The 22,051-nt window shown below is 43.8% G+C and overlaps 1 protein-coding gene across 4 annotated transcripts in view; it reads right to left on the reverse strand.

Annotated features, from left to right (window-relative positions):
- Window positions 1–22,051, reverse strand: part of SEC14L1 (SEC14 like lipid binding 1) — a 53,381-nt gene that overhangs the window by 25,170 nt on the left and 6,160 nt on the right. The window contains exons 3-4 of one of the 4 annotated variants that reach the window (XM_067021254.1): window positions 15,094–15,144; window positions 13,439–13,693 (exon numbers count right to left, since the gene is read on the reverse strand). The exons of 2 other annotated variants lie outside the window; for them this stretch is intronic. The gene's annotated coding sequence lies outside the window, so the exon portion shown is untranslated. Of the gene's footprint in view, window positions 1–13,438; window positions 13,694–15,093; window positions 15,145–22,051 lie in introns of those variants that run through there. One more of the 4 variants, XM_067021253.1, reaches the window with a different exon arrangement.

Below are 22,051 nucleotides of genomic sequence, written 5' to 3' on the forward strand. Positions count from 1 at the left end.
AAATGAATCAGCCACACACATGCATACGTCCCCTCCGTTTTGGATTTCCCTCCCATTTAGGTCTCGGCAGAGCATTAAGTAGAGTTCCCTGTGCTATACACTAGGTTCTCATTAGTCATCTAGTTTATACATAGTATCAATAGTGTATATGTGTCAATCCCAATCTCCCAGTCTATCCCACCCCTCCCTTTCCCCCTGGGTATCCGCACTTTTTCCAGTGGTAATATTTAGTCTGGAAAAGACTTGAGTTCAACCTATGGTGCCCTAATGTCTAAGGAAAGGGCACCTAAAAGGATCACATAACCCAATAAGAGGTTGATTTCTTTTCTAGAACCTTCTCGTTGAAATGTGATTTTGATGAATATTGTGGAGGGCACAACTGTAGCCGAAAGAACAGATGGTGAACGCATTGCTCACATCCCATGCACCAAAACTCTTGCAACTCCAAACATTTTAGACAGTTTTACCAGGAACATATCCCTTTCTCCCAACACGCACTCTTACAGTGCACAATGATATAAACCAGCTCTGTTTACTTTTGATAAATGAGCCATTTCAACATATATTACTCGGCACAACAGAGGGGGAACGCGCAAACACTGAGAAGAAACGTGGGGAATTTTGCACCAACACGTCACAGTTTCTTTCACTCATAAATCCACTCCTTTGCTTCAACAGCCCTAAACATGAAATATTTTTGTTAAAGGATAAGAAACTTCAGAACTGCTTCTAAAATCCACATCTTTTCTCTTGGGAAACAGCACACAGACTCAGGGCACTTGTGCCAATTGGCATGCCGGGCCCGCATGAAGGAAAGTCACTACCTCCAGTGACCGTCTGTGTCCTCCGCCCTTCACTCACACTGGACTCCACCTTTACCACCTGCCCCTTAACGGACCTTCAGACGACTATTAGCACGCAACACTGACACAATTCTAAAGGACCTGGTAAACATTACCCACAAAATTAAAAGACTTCACATGTAAAAAGTTTTAATTCCACAGAGAGGTCAATAATCTGATTTATCCATACTATGATATTTTTAAATAGTATCCAAAAAGGAAAAAACAGTAGTAGGGTTTTTTTGTTTTTTGTCTTATTTTGGCTGCGTTGGGTCTTCGTTGCTGTGCGCAGGCTTTCTCTAGTTGTGGTGAGCGGGGGCTACTCTTTGCTGCGATGCACAGGCTTCTCATTGCAGTGGCTTTTCTTGTTGTGGAGCACGGGCTCTAGGCTCACGGGCTTCAGCAGCTGCAGCATGCAGGCTTCAGTAGTTGTGGCACGTGGGCTCAGTAGTTGCAGCTCACAGGCTTAGCTGCTCCTCAGCATGTGGGATCTTCCCGGATCAGGGATCGAACCCGTGTCCTCTGCATTGGCAGGCGGATTCTTAACCGCTGCGCCACCAGGGAATTCCCAGTAGTAGGGTTTTTGACCTCTTAAAATATTTGGTTCGTGATGCCCATGTACTTGACTCTACTCCAAAAAGCAGCATTCTTGCAGTTCTGAACGACAAGTGAGATGGAAGTGCTCTGAACCCAAATTCAGGGCGATGGTCTCTTCCCGAACAGCCACACGAGTTGTTCCTAGAGAGTTCTACCCATTTTAACATTTTCTACCACAAATTTTCCTAATCCTTTGGGTCCTAGAAACAAGCACTAGTTCATGACCTCCCCCCGCAAAAAAAAATATCAGTGAGCAAAGAACAAAGGAGTGGGTACAACAGAGCAGCAGGCAAATATCAGCAAAGAACTGGGACGTCATCCGTAAAGTATAATTAGACAGTGCCCACCACCCCCTAAACTCTCCCTGCAACATACAGTGAATTGTGGTTGTGATTTTACACTGCACATATGACAGTCACGTGTCCTGATAACAAACTGTTCCTGGTTCGTGGGAAATGTCTACATGTCAATATTTTATAATGTTCAGCAAAGAGTACCATGGCATCTAAGTATCTGAGCCATCACTATGAGGTCAAAACAAGCAGGAAAACAGAATTCTGCTTAGAAGGAAAAGAATCATCTAAACCTGCTTACAAACTGGCTTGTTTACACTGGCTAAAGCAAAACTAGCACGGGGCTCCTGCTTTAGACACAATGCACAACAGGAAGTCAGTCTCAGGTGGGCCGTGGTTGAAGATGGAGCAGACATTACCCCTTCTCTCCTTGCCAAACCTAACACATATGTGGATGCTGTATCGTGAAAGCCATGACTTAGCGAGGCCTTCCAGAATATTGTACCTCAAAGTTCTTATAATGTGTTCCTCTTGAAGAATTTCCAGGTAAGACCACAGGCAAACTTTTGTTAACACAATTTAACAGACTGACAGAGTTACTGGGTTTTCAAATAAAACTCAAAGGATAATCAGTATGCTTGATTAACTACATCTTCTGCATTTTAATTTAGATTAGAAAACTACAGCCACCCACACTTGTCCAACTGTATCACTGTCTGAAAGATCTCAAGAAGGACATCTAAGTCAATAGCCTGGGGGCTCCATACTTCCAGTGGGTTTATTTTCTTGAAGATAATCATTGATGACATTTTGGCTTATCTGGGGTCATCTGTCCTTTAAAGCACTGTCACTTGGTGCTCTATGTCAGAGGTTCCCAAATTTCGGTTCACAGCACCCTTGGAATCTCAGCAACTTTTCCACAGTGCCCCAAGGCCAAAAGAAAGACCATTTATTAGATTATTAGCTACAAACAATTTAAAGAGCATTTGTGTCTTAATAACTTAGTAACCATTTGAAAGACATAATGCACTTAAGTTGAAGGAAAAGATGTTTTTGTTTCATTCCTAAATAACCAGAATTACCTGAGACTGTGTGCACCTCTGAAGAATCAAGCTGGAACCACACTGCTGCCCTAATTTCCTGTTGGACACCAACTCCTCTGTGGCACCTGCCTTTTAGCATAGCAACCACTGCAACCCTAGCTTCACCAAGATGTGACACCATCAAAGGAAATGCACTGTGATCCTGAAACCTTGAACTAGGAGTCTGCAGTGTTTAAGAAATGTGGAATATCACTCTGCTTCCTCACAAAGCACTGGGGTGCTCTGGGGTGTCTCAGAACACAGTTTGGGAACTGTGGCTCCAAGTGCTTTAAATTTTATTCATTCATTCACAAATCCCTCTGCCTATAAATACATTATTCAAAATGCAAACAAATGAGCTTCAATCCAAGTGATTATCCTCTACTATCAAACTTTCAAAGGGTCCGGTGTTCAAGTTAAGTTTCCAATTTCTGCATAAAGGCCTTCAAAAATCTAAGAGAGGGGTGAGCAAACCTCTGCCGTAAATGAAGGGCCAAACAGCAAATATTTTCAGCTTTCTGGGCCAGTCTCTGTGGCAAATATTCAACTCTGCCTTTTGAGGACAGAAACCGCCACAGACAATATGTGAACAAATTGAGTACAGTTGGGTTCCAATAAAACTGTATTTATAGAGACTGAAATTTGAATTTCATATACTTTTCACATGTCATAAAATAGTGTTTTAAATTTTTCCCAACCGCTAAAAAAATGTAAGAATGATTTTTAGCTTGTGTACAAAAACAGACAGCAGGCCATGGTGTGCTCGCTCTTGATCTAAGAGATTAACTGTAACAGGTTCCATTTAATTATTTTCTCACAAAAATTCAAGAGTTATTTTAAATGCCAACCAGTCAAAATTGTGAAGGACAAAAACTTGAAATAAAATAGAAAGGACTATAAAACCAATGGATTGGGCTTCCCTGGTGGCGCAGTGGTTGGGAATCCGCCTGCCGATGCAGGGGACACGGGTTCGTGCCCCGGTCCAGGAAGATCCCACATGCCGCAGAGCAGCTGGGCCCGTGAGCCATGGCCGCTGGGCCTGTGCGTCCGGAGCCTGTGCTCCGCAACGGGAGAGGCCACAGCAGTGAGAGGCCCGCGTACCACCAAAAAAAAAAAACAAAAACCAATGGATTGTCACTTACTGTACTTGTACTTAACTGTTCTCCATTATACAGCGGGGTTCCAACAAATGCACATCTAACTTACATACACAAATTTGACTATGTACATTTAACCCAAAAAAGGAAGTGGAGAAGAGGGGAGAGGAAAGAATGAATGTGAATAATGAGGGTAACTCCTACCATTCCACTCAATGAACAGATACGCTCCAGAACCATCTCTTCTATAACCTGCAGCCACCAACCACATGCGGCTATTTAAATTTAATTAAAAGCAAATAACATTAAAATTCAGTCCCTCAGTCTCACTGGCCACATTTCAAGTTCAAGAAGTTGCTCTGATCTTCTTGACTGACTCACCATGAATAACTTAAATCTGCAGCAAACATTCTGACCTGACAACTACATACCTCTGTCCTCGTTACTGTTCTTAGAATGTCTGTAAGGCTGTGGTGGCACATGCCCGAAATAATAAGTCTTATGATAAATTTCTTCTCTCCATGAAACCCAAGAGTCATCCGTACTTGTTGATAAATGAATCTAGTATGAGTTTCAAACCTGTTTGATCAACTAGCCTTTTTTTTTTTTTTTTTTTTTTTGCGGTACGCGGGCCTCTCACTGTTGTGGCCTCTCCCGTTGCGGAGCACAGGCTCCAGACGCGCAGGCTCAGCGGCCACGGCTCACGGGCCCAGCCGCTTCACGGCACGTGGGATCCTCCCAGACCGGGGCACGAACCCATGTCCCCTGCATCGGCAAGTGGACTCTCAACCACTGCGCCACCAGGGAAGCCCTAGGCTTTTTAAATTAAAGCCTTTTGTCTAGAAGCAGAATAGAAGGCTGCGCTACCTATTTAAAATTTTCTGGCATCAGAGGGAAATTTTTTTTAAAAACAGGCAGCCTCTGAATGCACACCAATCATAAAGCCAACTTACAGGTAAACATCAGCTAATTCTTTCAAGGACAGCTGACTGAGGTGGCTCAAAGGCCTTTTCTGAAGAGATTCTGGGGGCAGCAGGGCCACTGTCAGGCCACCCACCGGCCCTGCCCGCCTCTGGAAGCCACACCTCCCGCCCCTGCAAGCTCCCTTCCTGTTCAACTCTTCCCTCAACTTTACCCACTGTATCCCTCCCTCTCTAGCTCCCCAAGAGTTAAAGATCTAGTTTTGTTTTCTGCCTAGAATATAACCTCAGTAACTGGTTTTTTCTCTTTCTTTCTTTTTTTTTCTTTGGTTTACCGACTGAAAAGTATCCCTTTGTTTTCTAGTTTACAAATATTAATCCTAACTTAAAAATAAATGACAGGTTTTACTCTTGATTCTAACATCCAAAATATTAGAAAGATACTACTGAATCAAAAAGTATTATTTTTTTAATGCCTATGTTTTCCACTGCAATGTATACAAATTATGGAACACTCTTCTGCAATACAATGTAATGAACTATCTTTCAACCACAATGAATGAATCCAAAATAATTATGCTGAATCAAAGAGGATAGACCAAAAAAAAAAAAAAAAAAAAGTTTATGATTCTATTTCCGTAAAATTCTAGGAAATACAAACTAATTTATAGTAACAAAAAGCAAATCAGGGCTTCCCTGGTGGCGCAGTGGTTGAGAATCCGCCTGCCGATGCAGGAGACACGGGTTCGTGCCCTGGTCCGGGAAGATCCCACATGCCGCGGAGCAACTAAGCCCGTGAGCCATGGCCGCTAGGCCTGTGCGTCCGGAGCCTGTGCTCCGCAACGGGAGAGGCCACAACAGTGAGAGGCCCGCATACCACAAAAAAAAAAAAAAAAAAAAGCAAATCAGTGGTTGCCCGGAGGTGGAAGTGTGTTGGTACGGGAAGGAGGGAGAAATTACAGTGGGACATAAAGCACTTTTGGGGTGATGGATATGTTCACTATCGTAATTATGGTGATGGTTTCACAGGTATACATATGTCAAACTTATCCAACTATGTATTTTTAAAACATATAGTTTATTATTTGTCATTTACACCTCAATAAAGCTGAAAAAAGCAATAAAAACATAAATACATACAGTTTTAATTGGCAGGCCAACTCAGGGAAGCATTTCTAATAGTGACCACTATTTCCTGATAAAGAAGCTTGATTCGCCATCATCAGCACAACTGGAAAACTCAGGGTTAAGTGAAAAGGAAAGCAGCATAAAGGCTTTATTCATAATTGCCCCAAACTGGAAGCAACCAAGATGTCCTACCAAAGGTGACTGGATAAACAGACTGTGTGTGGTACATCCACACAATGGAGTCTTATTCAGCAATAAAGAGAAATGGGCTATCGAGACACAAAAAGACATGCTAGAAACTTAAATAATTACTGTTTAATGAAAGAAGCCTGTGTGAAAAGGCTGCAGACTGTATGACCCCACCTATCTAACACTCTGGAAAAGGCAACACTAGCGAGAGAATAAAAAGACCAGGGGCTGCCAGTGCTGGATGGGAGAAGGGAGGGAGAAGGTGTGGGGCACAGAGGAGTTACAGGGCAGTGAAACTACTCTGCAGGACACTGTCCTTGTGGACACGTGACCTTATACATTTGTTAAAACCCACAGGCCTGTACTACACAGAGAGTGAATCCTAATGTAGACAGTGGACTTTAGTTAATAATAACGTATAAACACTGGCTCACCAATTAAAACAAACACACCACGCAAGATGTTAATAATAGGGGAAGCTGTAGAGGGGTATATAGCAACTCTGTACTATCTGCTCAATTTTCTGTAAACCTAAAACTGCTCTAAAATCTATTAAGTATGAAAAAAAAGAAAGGGGTCAAGTAACACCTTGGCCAAAGGTAAAAAAGCCTATTAACTACCTGTGGTATAAGAAAACAAAAAGAAAAGAAAAAAACTTCTGCTAAGAAGAACCTAGAGAAATTCGTAACATCACTTATTCAACAAACATTCGCTCCAGTGCCCAAGAAAGGCACTGCAGAGCAGGCACCGGGGACGCAGGAATGGAAGGCCAGGGCCCACCCTGCCAAGAGCTCTCACCAAGGTGGGCAAGGGGGAAGGAGCAGCACCCCCTCCCCACAGCCGTACCATAAGCAGGTTCACGAAGATTAACGCACGTACCGGGCAGACTCTTCCTGTGAAACAAGTTTCTCCCCACTTTAAAATGAGGAAACAGGGGCGCAGTGGTTAAGAATCCGCCTGCCAAGGCAGGGGCACGGGTTTCAGCCCTGGTCTGGGAAGATCCCACATGCCGCGGAACACCTGAGCCCGTGCGCCCCAACTACTGAGCCTGTGCCCTAGAGCCCATGTGCCACAACTACTGAGCCCGTGTGCCACAACTACTGAAGCCCGCGCGCCTAGAGCCTGTGCTCTGCAACAAGAGAAGCCACTGCAATGAGAAGCCTGTGTACCGCAACAAAGAGTAGCCTCTGCTCGCCGCAACAGAGTAGCCTCTGCTCGCCACAACAAGAGAAAGCCCGCACGCAGCAATGAGGACCCAACCCAGCCAAAGATAAATAAATAAAATTAATAAATTTATTTAAAATATATAATAATAAAATAAAATGAAGAAACAGAGGCGGAGAGAAGTCACATCCCAGGATCTGAACCCAGGCATGTCCCAGAGCAACGTCATGTCTCAGAGCACAGGCCCTGGGAGAGAAGACCCGCCTTCAACCCCAGTCCTACCATCAGAAGAGGGCCTTGGGAAGGTTACTCAATTTCAATGAGCCTCAATTTCTTCATCTTCAATTCATCTTAGTTTCTTCATCTTCTTTAACGTACAGAATTGTGGAAGATTAAAAAAAGAAAATGTGGAGCGTTTAGTAGCCCTGACACAGAATAAGTACAAAAGTAAAAAAATGTAGCTACTGTTCCAGGCTGCGCACAAACTTCTCAAAGAAGACAGAAGTGATCACTAAGCAAAGACACTGCCACCCAAAGTCCAGGAACCAACCTGGCTCTGCACAGAAAGAGGAAGAGAGAACCTTTCTAAAGTGAATGGCTTTAAAAACTAAACATTTTCATTTGACATTTACCTTCTCTACTATACTTTGAAAATGCACCCCCAAAATCCATGTGTTCACCAAGCTAAAATGACAATTATATCCTCCACGGCCCTAAAAACACAGGATGTAAATATCATGAGGCTTGGTTGGAAACTAATTATTTTAAGTTTATAATTAGCCAACTAATTATGGAAAAAAAGGTACTAGGTGTAAGTAATATCACACAGGTCTCTTTCCTTCTTTAAGGAAAAGAAAAAGCCAAGAGGGGATAAAGATAGAAATGATACTATTTCTATCTAGGCACTGAGTAAAATATTCCCTCTGTAAGATGAAATACAAGAAACACATGGATTTAATTATATAACTCATTAATTAGCTAAATATACAATACTCAGTTGGCTAGAAGCAGAAAATATGGCCCCAAAGATAAACGACCAAAGCTGGGAAGAGAACTTTCATAAAATAAACGGGAGGAAGGGGAGCTGCTGAGGAACAAGATGTTCTCTGAAAGGTTAGGGTTACAGGTAGCCCTGAATCAGGCTTAAAGCTAATGGCACTAACATTTTCCACAGAATGAAGAAACACAGCATACTTGGAAGGGAAAGAACTCGCGTCAGTAAACGAACTGCTCAGCTCCCATCATGGCCTGAATGAACGTAAACAGCAGACTGCTGTTCCCACAATCCTGGAACGTCATCTACTGTTCCGAGGACAAAAGCTTTCTCCGGGTAACCCTGCACAACTGCCCACCCGAGGGCGCCAGCACTCATGGCCTCACACTACTTTAAACTCAGAGCTCCTAGCGACTTGCTGTCCACTCCCTCCCTGCCACCCCTGCCACCCAATTACCAGGTATTCACCTCAGCTACACAACAGCGCCCTTTCCCTCCTCTCCTCCAGCACTGTCACTTCAGGACTCAGACACAAACCAAGGAGCCACACGGCAGAGCCAACAGAGAGCCTGGGCTGGAGTATCACCAGGCCTTGATTTGAATCTCAGTGGTACCACCTACAAGTGCCAGGCTTCTGGTACAGAAAAGAGCAAGAAAGGCTGCGAGCCACCAAAGATGGAGCATTAGGGGAAAGCTTACTGCCCAGCTGGGAACCAGGTCAGACACAGACAGACCACAGGGAGAATGAGGCTAGGGGAAGAGGACAGGGGAGGAACTTCAAAGCAAAGACTGCAAACTAGCCCTGTCCAGAATCAGGAAAGCCAAGGGTCTGAGCGCTGCCTGCGGAAGGGCGAGATCGGGTGTGCCTGGAGGTGAGACAGCTGCAGGCGGTCTGGGCTTACATGCAACCGGGTCAGAACCATGCTACCTGGGCCATCTGCACCACAGTCGGTGGGCGAGGCAGCCAGGGCAGGGACGGTTACTTGGCAAGCGATTTAAATCTGTTTCCTCCTTTGTGAAGTGGATTAAGAGAAGAGCCTAGCCCAAAGGTACAAACTTCCAGTTTTAAGCTAAATGAGTCCTGGGGATGTTAACTAGACTGCAATGTACATTTGAAAGCTGGTAAGAGATCTTAAAAAGTTATCATCACAAGAAAAAAGATGTGTAACTGTGAGGTGATGGATGTCAACTAAACTTGGGGTAATCATTTCACAATATGTACATAAATCATTACATTGTTAAATGAATACAATGTTATATATCAATTATATCTCAAAAAAGGGGGGGAGGAGAGGGGAGAAGAGCCTACCCCACAAAGCAAGTGTGAGCAATGAATGAGATACTGGCATACAGCACCCGACACATGCTCGTCATTATTCTTTGGTCTTTTAGATGTTCTTTAGGTGTTTCTTAAATGGTGGTTCAGCTGTGAGACCCCCATCTGCCCACAGGGGCCCAGGCAACCAGGTCTCCTCGAGGGGCTGTATGCTGTCCGGTTACCCACTACATGCTCAAGGCCTAGCACAGAGGAATGCCCTACAAGTCCTCTCCAGGAGATAAGATAAGAAGACCTCTGAAAGCAGAACTCGTTTTGAAATTGTTTCCCATCCCCCTATGGCATCCAGGCCTACTTTGCCTTCCCATTACATGACTAACATTCTCCAATGAAATTGTCTTAAAAGCTTTAAGCTTTAAGTTAAAAACATGATACAGTTGTATCTGAAGGCCATTCACAATCTAAAATTTCCTTTATGAAAAACAAACATGACCATGAGAATCACAAACATAAAAAGATGTTTTTTTCCCCACCATTCCCCTGTATGGCAACAAAGCAGAGTCAAAATGTTTATGTTGTGTTAATTTCCACAGATTTAAGTCAGACCTGGAAGTTGAAGACACTGCTATCCCTATTTTCCATTCTCAGCCTCACCAGTCAACACTCAATTTTAAGTCAAAGAACTATGACTCCTGATCCATCCTGTGGAAGGGCTGCCCACTATCATTGAAAACAGTTGAGCCAACAAGCCACTCAAGTGAATGTTTATCTCCCTCCCCAACCTCTGGTTGGTTTCAACCTTGGCTGAGTGTCAAACAAAACCCAATTTAAGGACCTAACTGATTTGGATTCATGAAAGTATACCAAAATCTATCTCAGAGAAATGGTTCGAGTAACGTACAAACTCCTTTTAAAAGACAGAAGTTTCCTTGGACCTTTAATGTTAACCAGTTATTTTTAGTGTATGTTACTTAAATATGTACAAACAAATGGGCAAAAACTCATACAATTATAAAATTCAAACTGTCGATATAGGGACTTCCCTGGCATTGCAGTGGTTAAGAATCTGCCTGCCAATGCAGGGGACACGGGTTTGAGCCCTGGTCCAGGAAGATCCCACATGCTGCGGAGCAACTAATCCCGTGTGCCGCAACTACTGAGCCTGCGCTCTAGAGCCCGCGAGCCACAACTACCGAGCCCATGCTCTACAACAAGACAAGCCACCGCAATGAGAAGCCTGCGCTCACCACAACTAGAGAAAGCCTGTGCGCAGCAAAGAAGACCCAATGCAGCCAAAAATAAGTAAGTAAATAAATTCAGAAGTGGGTCGGTGGAGGAAAATGGCATGAACCCCACCCACAGTATCAAGGCCCCCCCCCCCGCTCTGCCAAAAAAAACCCCACTAACGATATACATTTAACAGGAAGGATGAGTTTGTTGAAGCTGAATTCCTCCTTCAACATGAATACAGAACTGATCAGCAGGGCACAGTTGCTTTCAAACCTGGCAGGCCCACACCAAGAGATGCTGTTTGATGATTCACCACTCCCACCACTTTTCGCTATTTAAACCTGTATTGGTACAGCCCCCTGTCTGTGAAGTAACTTAGCCTATACTTGGCTCAAACACATAATTTACATATTAATTCCACCTCTATTCTTTCTGTGTTTGCTTTCGACCATTAAAATAGTATTGTTTGGCAAAAACCACAATCAAAAAATGGGCAGAAGACATTTCTCCAAAGCAGACGTATAGATGACCAGTAGACACATGAAAAGATGCTCAACGTGGATAATTATTAGAGAAATGCAAATCAAAACTACAATGAGGTAACACCTCACACCAGTCAGAATGGCCATCGTCAAAAAGTCTACAAATAACAAATGCTGGAGAGGGTGTGGAGAAAAGGGAACTCTCCTACACTGTTGGTGAGAATGTAAATTGGTGCAGTGACTGGAAAACGGTATGGAGGTTCCTTAAAAAACTAAAAATAGAGCTACCCTATGATCCAGCAATCCTACTCCTGGGCATATATCCAGAGAAAACCATAATTGAAAAAGATACATGCGGGACTTCCCTGGTGGCACAGTGGTTAAGTATCCGCCTGCCAACGCAGGGGACACGCATTGGAGCCCTGGTCTGGGAAGATCTCACATGCTGCGGAGCAACTAAGCCCGTGTGCCACAACTACTGAGCCTGTGCTCTACAGCCCGTGAGCCACAACTCCTGAAGCCCACGTGCCACAACTACGGAAGCCCGTGTGCCTAGAGCCCGTGCTCCACAACAAAAGAAGCCACCGCAATGAGAAGACCACGGACCGCAACGAAGAGTAGCCCCTGCTCACTGCAACTAGAGAAAAGCCCACGCGCAGCAACAAAGACCCAACGCAGCCAAAAATTTATTTATTTATTTATTTATTATTATTATTATTTTTTTAAAGATACATGCACCCCAATGTTCACCACAGCACTATTTACAATAGCCAAGACATGGAAGCAACCTACCTGTTCGTCGACAGATGAATGGATAAAGAAGATGTGGTGTGTGTTTATGCACACACACACACACACACACACACACACACACACACACACACACACACACACACAATGGACTACTACTCAGCCATAAAAAAGAATGAGATAATGCCATCTGCAGCAACGTGCATGGACCTAGAGATTATCATACGAGGTGAAGTAAGTCAGAAACAGAAAGACAAATACCATACGATATCACTTATATGGGGAATCTAAAATATGACACAAATGAACTTATTTATGAAACAGAAACAGACTCACAGACATAGAAAACAAACTTATGGTTACCCAAGGGGAAAGGGGGTGGAGGAGGGATAAATTAGGAGTTTAGGATTAGCAGATACAAACTACTATATATAAAATAGATAAACAACAATGTCCTACTGTATAGCACAGAAAACTGTATTTAATATCTTGTAATAAACCATAATGGAAAATATGAAAAAATATATATACATATAACTGAATCACTTTGCTGTACACCAGAAACTAACACAACATTGTAAATCAATTATACATCAATAAAAAGAAAAAAGTACTGTTTGGTACCCCCAAAATAAACTTAAAAGCAAAACATATACTAATAGCACTTAGCTATGAATATGATAGGTATCCAGATGATCTCAATGTTTATTTTTTTCAATTATCAAAATAAAAGCACAACATTAACCAATCCCTGTTAGAGAATTAAAGAATAACAGTCAAAAAGTAGAGGTATACACATCTTTCAGTAGATCTTTATACTTAAGATATCTTGTCTCTGTCAATAAATCGTGAAGGTCAAATGTTCCACAGGCCACAGTTACCTTAAGTCCCAGGCAAACAAGAGTGTGTGGAGTGCTACGAAGGGTTTCTCTTCCCTTCGTTTTTTGTATTTGAAACAGTCACATGACTGATCCGTGACCCAAAGGAATCCAAAACATGTCACGATTTTCCAAAAATATTCCTAATCCCTGAAATTTTTTGTCTAATAGAGAGCAAACTAAGTATATGTGACAATAAAAATAGCAGTTTTGCATATTCTTCTTCAAATTAAGCTCTATTTGGCAGAGAACTGTTTTACTTTCCAGAGTGTAAAAAATAAATTTGTGGACTTCAGAAGAGCATTTGATATTCCAGGGACCTGCAGCTGTCAGCTTTTAAAGATGCCATGTGTTTGCCCACATAAAAGAATGTAATGAGCTATGGAAACATTATCCGGTCTCATGAACCAGAATAAAAAATCCATCGTCAGTAGGCTGATAGTAGCAGTTAGTTTACTCCATCAGGAAAATATCTATCAAGCACTGCTTATTAAACGCCTATGCAACAAGCTGTACCTCACAGACCGTGGCGTGTTCGGTTCTCTGTTTTCTCTACCGCTTCCCTTCCTTTATGGCAGGAGCCCCCATTCTGCTTCAGGGCATGCCCCCCAGCTCATCATTCTACATCTACTTTCAGATGCTCTTCCTTCTTTGTTAAGAAACTAACAGCAATGGCAATCATGAGGTGTAACTTTAAAGATCTATTTTGAATAGGTGGAATGAAATACAGTGGTTGAACTCCTCAAGGAGCTTGTCTTTTGGATCTGCAATCTATCAAATATAAAAGACAAAAAAAAATAAAACTAGAGAGATATGCACTTATTTTGGGTTGACATAATAGTAAAAAACTAGACTTTAAAAATGTACAGTAAACACAATAGCCAAAAGGTGGAAGCAATCCAAGTGTCCACTGATGAATGAATGGATAAACAAATTGTAGTGTGTATATCTCTATATACACGCATATGTGGGATTATTCAACTTTAAAAAAGAAAAAACTTTTGACACGTTACAACATGAACGAACTGTGAAGACATTATGCTAAGTGAAATAGGCCGGTCACAAAAGGACAAATGTTGTGTAATTTCTCTTATGTGAGGTATCTAGAATAGTCAAATCTATAGAGACAGAAAGTAGAAAAGGTGTGGGGCGTCCCAGGGGCTGGGGGTGGGGGAGGGGGAGTTAGTGTCCAATAGGACAGAACTTCCGCTTGGGAAGATGCGAATGTTCTGCAGATGGATGGTGGTGATGGCTGTACAACATGCGAATGTACTTAATACCACCGAACTGTACACTTGGAACTGGTTAAAATGGTAAATTTTATGTTATGTATATTTTACCACATTAAAAAAAAGTACAAATCTACTCCACCTGAAAATTAGCAAATAAAGCCATACAAATAATTCAGTTAAGACCAGTTCAAGGAAGCACACGCTTGTTAATATAATTTTTTTTTTTTTTTTTTTTTTTTTTTGCGGTACGCGGGCCTCTCACTGCTGTGGCCTCTCCCGCTGAGGAGCACAGGCTCCGGACACGCAGGCTCAGCGGCCATGGCTCACGGGCCCAGCCGCTCCACGGCATGTGGGATCCTCCCGGACCAGGGCACGAACCTGTGTCCCCCGCATCGGCAGGCGGACTCTCAACCACTGAGCCACCAGGGAAGCCCTGTTAATATAATTTTGGTATCACTAAATAAACTCAAGAACAGCAGTCTGGAGAAGCGCGTAAAGCAAATAGTCTCCTTTTAGTATATGTTCGATCCTTCAAAAGAAAACAAAATGTAACAAGAGTCTCCGTTATACAACTCTTAAAGAATCTATCCTTTCAAAATTTTTAAATTAAAAAAAGTTATAACTGAAACCAACTTCCTTTCTTCCTATTCCATTTACTACAAACCAAATTAAGGACATCTAAACCAGTGGTCCTCAAACCTGAGCAGGCATCAGAACCATCTCCAGGGCTTGTGAAACCAGACTGCTGGGCCTGCCCGCAGAAATCCTGATTCAGTAGAGAATCAGAATTTAGAACTGTTAGAATTTGCATTCTAAACCAACTTTGTGTTCAGTAAAATGAAGATAACATGCATTTGGGGAAGAGCTTTCTCAATATTAATAGCATACATCCTGCAATGCAACCATCTCTTAAATCAATTTACTTCTTAAAATATGTACCTGTAGCTTTTAGTTCTGGACTTGGTTTTTAAAACATATATGGGCATGAAACTAGAAAAAAGAAAAACACACATTTTATGATTAGGACCACCTTATGTTACGGAGTAACTTATTCATTAAGAAAAAAAGAGTCATGCATCACCAACCTCTCAGGTTTAAACCTGTAGAGATCTCAAGAAGAAAATTAGAATACCATCCATTCTATCAGAGTCAAGATTTTTTAAATGAATTTTATGTTCTGTAGAACCACAGAAACAAAATTTTTTATATACTTGGCATTCATTGCTATGGGAAAAAAGCCACTCAAATACCAAGTGATACATAAACCAGGACACGTTTGTCAGTCAACTATAGTAATTATAGGCTTCAGTTCACTGAACATAAACTCTATTTTACTCACAAAAACCAATTTGCATCAGATTCCTTCAAAACACGATATAAGTATAAGCAGTAAATCCAACCAAAAGAGTATGTTCCAATGTGACCTTTTGTTGAGATTTTCACTGCCAGAGCAGAGTAATGCAGGAAGCGAGAGCAGGCATCCCAGGCCTTGCTTATTCTTTAGACACATCAATTTCTGGGGCCTTCCTCTATGCTCAGGGTAAAAAGCAGAACATTTGGTTCCCACCCTCAAGATGCTCGAGTGCAAGGGAAGGTGACAAGCCTAGAGACCCCAGGAAGGCAGGGACCGGTGAGGTGACAGTGGGACACCAGAGCCCAGAGCGGGAACTCCTCTGAGAACAGGATCTGACTGGTGAGAAGGATGGAGAAAGGCCCTCCAGGCACGAAGGCCAGGAAGCAGAATGGCACACTTGGGAAGCGGCCAGTGACCCCACAGACCTCGAGCGGGGAGCACGTGAGGGTCTCGCCTGCGGAGACGAGGCTACGAGAAGACCTTAAGAGGCAGAAGGCGAAGGGCTGCGGGATGGAGCTAAAGGGTCTGAATTCGTCTCGGAGGTGAGGGTGCAGCCACTTGAGAATTTTAAACTAGCAAGTGACATGGTCAGATGTACAACTGGAAGACTTGGTGGCAGCAACCCTTAGACAGAGCAGGTGGGAGAGAGGGTTGAGATGCAAAGCCCGTAGGTCACTGCGGGGACCTGGACGTGAAGGGATGAGCTGTGATCTGAGGCTGAGCCAACAGGGTCAAAGGAGCAGATTGAGACCCAGGTCAGAAGACCTCCCCAATGGGCAAGGGTCCAGCCATCACCAGGGCTGAGGGGGGAGGGGGCTCTCGGGGATGTCTGGGTTCCGGGTCTGAGGGTTGGGCACGTGGCAGTGGCACTTATCAGAAGCAGCAGCTTGGAGGAAAAGTAGAGCTCTTCAGAGGAATTTTATTGCGCGCGCGTGTGTGTGCGTGTGTGTGTGTGTTTTCTGTTGGTGTGCTCTTTGTGGGGCAGGAGGAAGGTGTGGACTCTGTTTCAGATGTACTAAATCTGCCTTGAAACGGCCAGGTGGAGATGTCCTGGCAGGGAGCTGGCTGGAAATCTGGAAGCTCCTGCGTGTAGGCTTAAGATAAGCTTTGAGAGCTTTGGTTTATAAAGTGACAGTTGAAGCCACGGGTTTAAATGAGGCTGCCTAGGAAGAGATGTGGGGTGAGAGAGAGCTGGATATTCCTAAAATAGCATTAACTACCAATTAAAACACCTATGATATCCAGAAGACACAAAATATTCAACTGGGGGGGGGGTCTCAAAATAGCAAAACAAGTTACCATTAGAGGAAGAGTCCATCTGTACCCAAGAAGGCAAGGAGGTGGGTGAAGTAACAAGAGCAAGGGCGACCAGAGGGAGGGCCAGAGGCCCGAGAGGAAGAGCGCTACCACCCGCCGTCTAATCAAACATGCGAGACATTTAGAACCGGACATTTATCATTAGAACCGGACATTTATCAATCACTCAGATCTGCACTATGCACGTGAACAATGCACTAGGGATACTCTAGTGCAAAAACGTGTAGGAGAGATCTACGAAATACTCGGGCTGACTTCCGAATGGAAAAAGGATTCAGTACATATCACGATACATATGGCAATTATCTTACAGAGTGATAATTACATAAACCTACATACATACATACGAAAATCAAAAACAAGGCCAGTACTCCTAATGTCAAATTGTACCTTTCAAGAGAACTGTAATGCGATACATGCTTTCTGTTGCAACACGTAAAATTATTCCACTAGAAGTATATAAAATTGTCAGTTTCACTCTCACCGGTTAAAAATCAAGATAGAAGGATCAATTATCACACCTGCCAAAGCAAATCCTCTCTTCAGTGAATTTCTCTGTGGGCACTTCCCCAACTAGACCGACATCTCTTATCCTGGGCTCTAATGAAAGAAGCACAAACAAAGGACTGGCCAGCACCACTGCTACCGCCCACCCCAAGCGGTCCCCAAGCACTCACAGCAGATGCTACATAGAAACCCTCTTAATCAGACTTGCCAATAAATTAACTCCTTTCAACTGCTCACCATAAACAGTAGGATCAATGAAGTGGGTTACAAAGTAACTATAAATGGAAAGACCCAGTTTAATTTGGGAAAAAAATGTTTTGCATCCTATTTGCAACTCAAAATTACAAAGGATAATCACCGGGATGAAAAAGGAGCAGCCGGTTTTAACCACTCACTTCAATCTCCATCAGTGAATGTTTAAACAGAGCTGCTAAAAAGTAGATGAACTGATCGATCTCAGGCCTGTGTGTCCTCCCTGTGCCTATTTGCTGTAATGAACAATTAAATCAGCAAAAGGTTAAGGTAATTGAAAAGGACAAGTGACCCAGTTTCTGTAATAAAGCCTTGGCAGGAAAGGAAACAAAGGAAAAGGAGGATGTAAGGGAACAGAGGAGGCTGAAAAACATAATAACCAAATGCAAACGTTTATTTGAAGCACGATCCAAACAAGTTATAAAAAGACATTGCTTCAGGGGCTTCCCTGGTGGCACAGTGGTTAAGAATCCGCCTGCCAATGCAGGGGACATGGGTTCGAGCCCTGATCCGGGAAGATCCCACATGCCGCGGAGCAACTAAACCCGTGCGCCACCACTACTGAGCCGCTCTAGAGCCTGCAAGCCACAACTACTGAGCCCACGTGCCACAACTACTGAAGCCCACACGCATAAAGCCCGTGCTCCGCAACAAGAAAAGCCACAACAATGAGAAGTCTGCGCAAAGCAACAAAGAGTAGCCCCCCCGCTCGCCACAGCTAGAGAAAGCCCACGCAACAACGAAGATGCAACGAGGCCAAAAATAAATTAAATTTAAAAGAAAAAAACATTGTTTTAGACAGCTGAGAAAGTCTGACCATGGACTTGCTATTGGATGACACAGGGGAATTATCAGTACTCTTGTCGAGTGGATAATGACACGGAGGTTACCTTTTAAAAAGAAAAAGGTCCTTATAGTTTGAGGTGCATGCTGAAGTGTTTTGGGATGAATTGACAAGATGCTTGAAATAGGCTTTACATACACCAGCGGGGGAAAAAGTGGGGAGAGCAGATGAAACAAACTGGCAAAATGTTGATGCTTTTGGAGCTGGGCCATGGGTACCTTTCTCTCTACTTCTGTGTGCTTGAAATTTTCCATAATACAGGGTTTACCTGTTTGTTTTTTTAGACAAAAACGGGTAAATCAAAGAGGCAAGGGGCTGAATCAGATCCTGCTTTATTTCTTCTTGAAATATCTCCTACTGAACCATAACTGTCTTCACCCTAGCACATTAAAAGTAATTCAGAGTGCATAATGTATTGGGAGAACGGGTTTAAGAGAACGGAAAACGCCTGGTTCTGTACGAAATAGTGTACAATGGAAGTATACTACAATTGCTCATTTTCAAAGCTAAGCCAAGTCTGACTACAATCCCAGCTTTTATTAAATGCAATAGCATTTACACTGTGGCATTCAAAAACTTGATAAATGAAAAGAGTACAATCTCCCCCACTAAAAACTGCCCAGGATCCTTAATATAACATTAGAGAAACTGGACCATTTCCCTTCACTCCTAGACTGAATAAAACTGGTTTTAAAGTTAGCGACCCCAAAATGCAGACTGCTTATTCCTTTGAGTAAAAACAAATTCTATTGCATATTAGGCTCACTGAAGATCTAACAATACCTCAATTAATGAAAAAGATGTATTTCAACATCACACCTAACCATCAGAAACTTGGAAACTACAAAAAGGCCCAGGGATAAAATCTAGGATGAGAGGAAGAGGATGTGCTTCGAAAAGAAAAGTAAAAGATGGAATGAAAATATTTCGTAACTGAAGTAAAGGTAAAAACCCAATATGCATGGGACTCAGGTCAGAGGAAGAAAGCGAAATCAGAGGAAAGGGGAATGGGGCTCCCAATACGTTCAGGCAAAGGAGGAGGAAGGGGTGGGTGAGCACACAGGGCCTTCAGGAGGCAGCCACTCGCCTCGGAGCAAGAAGGCGGAGCAAGACGGGCTCCGGCAGGACCCCAACCAACAGAGGAACAATCTGGAAACGGCTGCATGGGGGGGCCTCCTTGGGAAGCGCTCTACCGCTAGGATTTCTGTGCACCTTGCCCCCGCCCCTGCCCTAGAAAGAGCCAACTTGATTGCGCTTGGTGTGAGGCTCCCCTCAGGCTGCGCTGCAATACACCAGCCTACCCTGGGGTCCCCCGCATATCTCCCCAGCTGTCCTGATGTATAAACTGTGAATGGATGAAATAAAGCTTAAATATAAATACAAATGTCTATTTAATCTAAAAGAGACACACATTCAGAGTTTATATGCTGGCATATGACCCTGCTGATTCATTTCACCTTGTATTTGGGAGCGGGACAGGGGCTGGCTGTCAGAAAGGGATGGGGGAGGCTGTGGATGTTTCCAGGCGCTGCCTCACCCACCATCACGTCTGTGGTCTGCTTAGTTCTATCACGTCCTCACAACAGTCTCCACTAGTGACTGGCGTAGTCACTAGGTTACAGAGCACGTCTGTGGCAGGGCCCAGCTCTGCACCTAGTATCGCAGCAAACCTCTTTCTCCTCCCTTCATCCTCTAGTCTTGGTGGGAAGACATGAGGTATCTGAGGAAAGAGAAAATGAACGAAAAAAACCAGAGAACAAAACAAACGAGAATGAAAAGAGCAGAAGCAAATGTTGTTCTGGGGGCCATTCAATCAGCAACCACACGCTTGCAAAGAGGGCTTTTCAGTTACTCAACCTGTAAAAGTACATCACTTAAACCACTACAAAATTTGTCGAATGGGTTTTGCATAATTTATGAAGATGTTAAAAAAAAAATAAAGCCAACTTCATCACCAAAGGGCTTTGCTCCTAAGGGAGGCATTGGTTAACTGAAGGGTCAGAGCATGGTACTTCTTTTCCATGAAGAAAACATAAATCCCGTGTCTGAAGACAGGCCACAGATCTGAGCTTCAGCCACCAAACCCACTTCCCATATCCTCACACGAAAAGCTCAAGTGAACAAATAGACACCAGCTGATCAAAGATATCTGAGTGCCGCTGTGTGCTTGGTACCGAAACAGGAGGGAACAAGGGAAAAAACAAAGCCTCTGCCCTCGAGGAACATACAAAATACCTGGAGAATAAAAGAAACTAATTACCTGCCACTGACTACACCGTGGAGGAGGAGTCAGAGGAAAGGGAGAGAAACACAAACACGAAGGGCTGGCGAGCAGCATCGGGGAAGCGGGTGGGCCGGCAAGACTAAGATTAGACAGCTGGGGAAGGTGAACATCTAAGGCGGGGAAGGAAGTGTCAAAAGAAAGGGGGGGGGGCAGCAAAAGACACGGAGTGGCAAACAGGGACAGCACAGAATAGAGGTAAACATTCATGCTGGGAAGTTCACATAATTATGACATAAGCTTAAACAGAGAGGGTAGGACATGAAGGGCCCTGAAGAAAAAGCAAAGCAGTTTAGAACGGATATGACTGATAACAGAGATCACTTCAACAGAGGGCTGACAAGTGGAAACAGTGTCTGGCAGGAGAACCCAGTACGGACCAAAGGGAGGAATGTATAAGTAAGAAAATAACAGCTCTGGCCACGCCCTCCAAAGGCTGGCCCGAAGGCAGTGCTCAGGAGAGAAAGGGACAGAGATGTGACTTGAGGGCACAATCTAAAAGATGCATCTGCTGGGGACACAGATGGCCAAGGGGGTCTGGGAGCAAGAGGACAGGAAGGAGAGAACAGGGAGAGCGTGTGGGTGCGGAGAGGAGAGAGCGACGTGACCAAAGCCGTCGGATGACAGAAGCCCACTAGAAATGGGGCTGGACAAGGCAGCGACTCGTGGCCCGAGACAGAGCAGTGGGGCCTCTCCCGTCACGCACTCCAATTAGTCCCAATGGCAGCTGTCCCCAGGCGAGAAAAGGATCGGAGACAGGTCCTCGCCTCCCCCGCCACTGTGACCACAGAGGCCTCGGCCCATGCCCCGACCCCCTGCCTCTGCACTTTACTCTGTTCCATGGACTCTCTCTCCTTCGACTTCCCTCTGTGTCCTTTATGAAGGGGCCATGAACACCAGGAGGGAGAAAGCTGAAAGTTTTAAAATTTGTATTTTACCTCAGAAATTTCAAAATGAAACACTCAAACCCAAGCATCTCAGAACCACGCCTCCCACCTTAAGTCCCTTCTCTGTGGGCACCTCACTAGGCCCAATTTGTATTTTACCTCAGAAATTTCAAAATGAAACACTCAAACCCAAGCATCTCAGAACCACGCCTCCCACCTTAAGTCCCTTCTCTGTGGGCACCTCACTAGGCCCAGGTGAGACCACAGATCCTTGAAGGCATAACCCGTTGGAATGTTCTTCACTGATTAAGTTCTCCTCCCACAAGTCAGGCAGAGCAGCCCCAGGAAATGTTCCTGGCTGAGCCTGGAAAGGTCACAGACATCTTCAAGGACAAGAACTCTCATAACACATTCCAGGATACACATCATGATGAAAAGAACACCAAACTCTCTAC

The sequence above is a fragment of the Kogia breviceps genome, chromosome 19 (assembly GCF_026419965.1).
Source record: "Kogia breviceps isolate mKogBre1 chromosome 19, mKogBre1 haplotype 1, whole genome shotgun sequence".
In the NCBI taxonomy this organism is placed as follows: domain Eukaryota; kingdom Metazoa; phylum Chordata; class Mammalia; order Artiodactyla; family Physeteridae; genus Kogia; species Kogia breviceps.